We start from the raw sequence: 6,561 nt of genomic DNA, 5'->3' as shown, positions 1-6,561 counted from the left end.
TATATGCTCCTCTATCCTTACTATTCATCACTTGCTTGATAACGGTGTTAGAACCTACACCGAAACGTCGCTCTCACAGCAGTAAAGAAGTTGTTCATCCATACATTGTCCATATATCTTTCCAAGCAGGAATGTGTCATACATACTATATCGAAACTACGCACTCAGGAAATAATTACTTGTTATCCATTAAGTTTCTCTATATTGTACTTCCCAACTTTTTAAATGCCTCAATAATAGCGTGTAATCGCGTAATTAAGTGTAAATTGGGAACTTAAAACCAAAGTTGACAGGAAAATTTAATCAGGAAAATCTGAATTTGGGATTAAATTTAAATATTGAAAATTGAGTGCATTTATGCTTGACATTTTTTTTTTCTTCAAAAAATGAATTTGGCGTATTCCAAATAGGTATGCCACAATTAAAATATAATGTACCTGTATCTGTTTATCATTGGGTAAATAATCAAAGGTGTTTATTAACATGCATTTTTTAATAAAATGGGAAGAGTTTCAACAGATAATAACGCATTAGACAAGAAGCAGATAACTGATGATGCATACCTGACAGTAGACAGTTTTACATTAACTATCATCATCTTCATCATCATCATCAACTAAGAACTTATACAGCGCAAGAAATTAATATAAACTTAATTATAATTCGGAGCCTTGGTCATGCAATGGCTATGTTGATTAAATGGACCTTTTATGAAACAAAGGGCCAGGAATTTTATCTCGTGCCTTCTGTTCTATTAATGACGCTTTCTTCCATTACCTCAGGGGCACGGCTGCACATTCCTCTGTTGCATGGGTAACTTCCAGGTATGTGATGACCCGTGTATACCCCGGGTACAATACATCCTTTGTTAGCCCATCGCCTGAATAATAGCTACAGCCTGACTGGTTGATAACTGGTTTAAACACTCTCATGCAAAGGGGTTTTAAAGCTTTGTACCGCAAATTGTTATGTGTTTATAATAATAGACCGGAGCAATATATAACGCCCTTTCTGTTACAATGACAGATTCACGGCTTGTTACATGAATCACAGGGATAAGATGAGTTCATGAAACTTAGTTTTGTTTGGCATTTGTTTGTTGATATTTGTATCTAATAAAACGCAAATATTATGGATGACAACTTCTTCTTTACTGTATGTCACAGCGTCACATCAATAGCTTTATAACGGTGTTAGTAACTACACCTAAACGTCGCTCATATTATATTAAAGAAGTTGTATATCCATAGAACTCTCCTACTTCTAAATGCCTCTCAGGAACGAACTAGAAATAGTGGTCCGAATGAGTTCGTTATAATCCCAGTTTGCTGCAGTGTGTGGCTGTTTGTACTAGTAGGGGTAATAGTCGCGTGAGTGAGTGAGCGAGTTAGTGAGTGAGAGTGAGAGTGAGTGTGTGAGTGTGTGAGTGAGTGAGTGAGTGAGAATGAGTGCGAGTGCGAGTACGAGTACGAGTGAGTGAGTGAGTGAGTGAGTGAGTGAGTGAGTGAGTGAGTGAGTGAGTGAGTGAGAGTGAGAGAGAGAGTGAGAGTGAGAGTGAGAGTGAGAGAGTGAGTGAGTGAGTGAGAGAGTGGAGTGAAAGTGAGAGTGAGAGTGAGTGAGTGAGTGAGAGTGAGGGTGAGAGTGAGTGAGTGAGTGAGTGAGTGAGTGAGTGTGAGAGTGAGAGTGAGAGTGAGAGTGAGTGAGTGAGTGATTATTCTCTTCCGATAGCTTTAAATATTACATATAACCGGGTTAACGTTAGATCAGGTTTAGAATAGGACTTCAGCAACCCATGCTTGTAAGAGACAACTAACCGGATCTGGTGATCAGGCTCACAGACTTGGTTGATACACGTCATCGTATTCCGATTCCGATACTCATTATGTTAATCACTGGATTGTCTTTTCCAGCCTCGATTATTTACAGACCGCCGTCATATAGCTGGAACATCACCGAGGGCGGCATTGAGCAGCAAACAAAATAAATATTGTTTATAGATTACCATTACATCTAGCAATGTAAACTTATATTTAAAGCTTCTTCCTTCTGACTGTATCTTATGAAATGCAACATTATTTACCACTACAAAGCAATCCCATTTGTTATATTTAAACTTTACCATGGAACTGGTAATTGAACGAGTACAGGTCTCTCAGCAAGTCTTCATAAACCCCTGTTTAAAGTGCATATTGTTAGATTATTTCAACATGGACCCACCCGTTGGTTGAAGTAGTCCGTTCTGGAAGTAAAACGAACTCTATTGATATCTCGTGACGGGTCTTTCAAACCCTCCAAATAACTGCTTGTCATGTGTGTTGTACAAACACAGAATACATGCTCACGTCATGCTGGGGATTTGCTATGAAGACGTGGGGCTTAGTGTCACTCATTTCATAGTCAGTTTTCAATTCAATTCTCAGTTTACCTTTACCTTTACAGATAATAGGTATTTATTAATAGATGGGGGCATGATAGTACAGTAGACATTGACAATGGCGAATGCATTAATTATGTAAATTAGATATATTTTCAATCATCAATCATCCCAGTCGACGTGGTTTATATCACTATTTACTGAGGTGATACAAATTTTTACATTTTATTTAAAAGTTGTGGAAGTTTTAATATGGATGGATATTTTCAATAAAATGTTTTAGCATAGTTTAGCCTGAGATTGACATAAGGTGGATATTTTATTACGAAATGGAATTATTCCTCTACATCATTACAGGTAGATCGCCTCCCTGGTGTAGTGGTTAGAGCGTCCGCCCAGGGAGCGAAAGGTCGCGGGTTCGATCCCCGGCAGCGTCATACCAAAACACTTTCCAATATGGTACTTGCTCGGCTCTGCCTGGGGCTCGGGATTAATAGGTACAACATGGATTGGTCGGCTCGGAGTCAGTATAATGTGTCTGAGTGGGGTATTCATGCTTCACTGCGGCATGGTATCTCAGTGAGCTAGCACTATAAAACCAGCTTAAGTCTGGGCTAGTACAAGCAGCCATACGTATATTTACACACGCATGCACGTCGTCATATGGGCGAAATTTTCTCCAGTACGACGTCTAAGGTAATCCATTTGCCATTAGGGGTCGGTAGGGTAGCCTAGTGGTTAAAGCGTTAGCTTGCCACGCCGAAGACCCGGGTTCGACTCCCCACAGGGGTACAATGTGTGAAGCCCATTTCTGATGTCCTCCGCCGTGATGTTGCTAGAATATTGCTAAAAGCGGCGTAAAACTAAACTCACTGACTCACTCATTGGCCTCCACGTAGCAACTACTTGGATGATATTTGTCCATGTAGCTGTTTCGTTTGAAAAACTGGAAACCTGTTCTGATATTTGAATAAAAGCATACGTTTTGTCAAGTAAACTATAGACACGAGTATCGCTTGACTCCATAGTGAGTGAGTTTAGTTTTACGCCACACTCAGCAATATTCCAGCTATATGGCAGCGGTCTGTAAATAATCGAGTCTGGACCAGACAATCCAGTGATCAACAGCATGAGCATCGATCTGCGCAATTGGGAACCGATGACATGTGTCAACGACCCGACAAGCATGGGTTACTGAACAAGCATGGGTTACTGAAGATCAATATTTTAACCCAGACATGCACGGGTACTTGACTCCATAAGACATTAGGGGTAGTGGTGTAGCCTGGTGGTTGACGCGTTCGCTCGTCACGCTGAAAATACGGTCTCGATTCCCTACGTCGTTACAATGTGTAAAGCCTATTTCTGGTGTCCCCCGCCGTGATATTGCTGGAATGTTGCTAACAGTTATGTGAGACCTCACTCACTCACTGTGTCTACGCCATTGTTTTCAATACTCAGTACAGTTTATCACAGCGAGTGTGTTGTGTGTGGTTCTGTGCATAGAGCTCAGGTGACAAATCAGTTGAAGTTAAGCAACGTTAGGCGAGGGGAGTCCTTGGATTGGTGGCCATGTTTGGCATCTTGACGCCTGAGAGTTTCTAGCTAGGACTTAAATCCTGTTCCACAACGAAGCACATGTGATACATGTGGTCTCACCTTAGGCAAGTGAGTTCGTTCAAAATTGCCTCTGTTCACCCAGCAGAAAATGGGTACCCGGTGGGATAAGTCATGTGACTATTAAACTTCTAGCCCCTCACAGGCAGCTTGAGTTATCCGGGGTAATAATAGTCAGATTGTCTGCGCTTTGAGCATGGAAAACAGTGCATAACACATTCACTTTCATATTATTATTAATAATATAATAATAGTGGATATTTGTAAAGCGCCAGTGTGCACCCACAGATGCATGCTCATGGTGCATTAAAACTGTTGACAGGAGAAGGGAAAAAGTCAATTGTAGGCTTTAGTATAAAGGAATGTCATTACGGCTTTCTTGAAAGAATCCAGGGTTGGGGCGAGTTTGATTTGAAGCGGTTGAGAGTTCCATAAGAGAGGGGCGCCATGCTGAAAAGTTTTCTTTCCAAAAGATGTAAGCCAAGCTTGGGAAACTTTGAGGAGCTGTTGGTCCTGGGAACGGAGATGAAAGTTATTATAGGACACAGTGACCTAAGGCTCCACTGCTCTCACTGTTACCTCCCTTACTCCACTGTTCCCGGATCCACTGACGGGGTGCCTATTCTTTTCACACAATACACGGAATTATGGGCTTCACGAAAGTATTAAACTTTAGTTTCTATTCTATTTTAAATTTCCATTGATTTGTTTACGACAAGGAAGGCACTTACTCCAAGCACTCGTTAATTCATTAAGTCTTTGTTATAATAACACTTTGATCTTTAAGGGATGAAACTGTCGAGGCATGACAATGTATGGCAGCAAGAACCTGACACAGTTCAGTCAGTCAGTCAGTCAGTCAGTCAGTCAGTCAGTCAGTCAGTCACTCACTCACTCACTCACTCACTCACTCACTCACTCACTCACTCACTCACCATGTCATTGTGTTTACGCCGATACCCAGAGTTTATCACAGCAGAGGAGACAGTGACCTAAGGCGCCAATAGACTTGTTTTCTACAAGGAAGGCACCTACTCCAAGAGTCATGTAAAACATTACAATGTACGGCAGTGTGTACAATTCCCAGGAAATGCAGTGATACTTGGGACCGGACCGATGTTGTAACTAAGTGAAGCCCACATGATCAGTGAACTGAACTGGTTTATGCTTGGGCTAAATTTCACGGTCAATCATACACCAAAACATATACGTGTAGTTAAATGATGCAGAAAATATTGATTGATTTTGTCAAGGAACTGAGGCAACAACGTGAACTAGCACGCTCACCCAAATACATCTAGACAAGACGAGATGAAGCATGTCAGGATTTTATATTTATTGTAAGAAGTGAGTGAGTGAGTGAGTGAGTTAGTTTGATTTTACGCCGCTTTTAGCAATATTCCAGCAATATCACGGCGGGGGACACCAGAAATGGGCTTCAAACATTTTACCCATGTGGGGAATCGAACCCGGGCCTTCGGCGTGACAAGCGAACGCTTTACCCACTAGGCTACCCCACCGCCCCTTATTGTAAGAGCAATATGGTTCCAGCACAATAGTATATACAAGAAACGCCAAAAGAAACGATACCCTCCTACCCTCATGAATTACTTAAAAACTATCAAAGATATTTTAGAAGGTATTAGTTTACAAGAAAGCTTAACAACACAGCTTTATGCAAATCACGAAAAGAAATTCTCAAATGCATTCATATTTAGGTGAAATGCATCATTTTCAGAAGAGTTAAATTGTCCTATTTTCGTCCATGCCGAAATAAACCAATAACAGTGATTTAAATGTCCAAAGGAAGGTTGAAATAAAATTCTGCTTTGGGACAAAGATAAACCATTTAAAGTCACCATTCTTCAACTACCAAAATAAGAAACAACTGTTGTAGAGTGTTTATAATTGTAAAATAATCATTCCTTTGAGTTCAGTCTTTTAAAACATTTTTCTGCTGATTTATTTTAGTGAAAACAAGTAAAACATGTCATTGATGTTGCGAAAAAATGTTTAGGGACATGTAAAATTATGTTTGTTAACATTTTTGCTTGCAAAGTAACATTTTTCCATTTTCTGTTTACACATAGCAATATCAATCGGAAAACGCAGCAATATTCAAGCAGTATTTGCATCCATTTCACGTATAGAATGGTTCTATAGGGTATACAGAGAGACTAGAACATATGATATGATACACAGGTACGAGAAATTTGCCACTATTAACATCTGTACGGAGAGAAAGCGCCATTGGGATGGTGCAGATGGGGTCGACGTACAATGCTGTCGCCAGCGGCCTCGGATGCCACCGTATCACGGTTATAAGATTTATTCAGCGCTATAGACAGACTGGGGTCACCGCAGACAGACCAAGAAGTGGACGTCCACGCATCACATCAGCTGAAGATAGGTACCTCTGTCATTAAGGAGGGGCGGTGGGGTAGCCTAATGGTTAAAGCGTTGGCTCATCACGCCGAAGACCCGGGTTCGAATCCCCACATGGGCACAATGCGTGAAGCCCATTTCTGGTGTCCCCCGCCGTGATGTTGCTGGAATATTGCTAAAAGCGG

Source organism: Haliotis rubra, unplaced genomic scaffold, assembly GCF_003918875.1.
Source record: "Haliotis rubra isolate DU_JTF1 unplaced genomic scaffold, ASM391887v1 Scf64, whole genome shotgun sequence".
NCBI lineage: Eukaryota > Metazoa > Mollusca > Gastropoda > Lepetellida > Haliotidae > Haliotis > Haliotis rubra.
Note: the sequence above shows the minus strand (reverse complement) of the source record.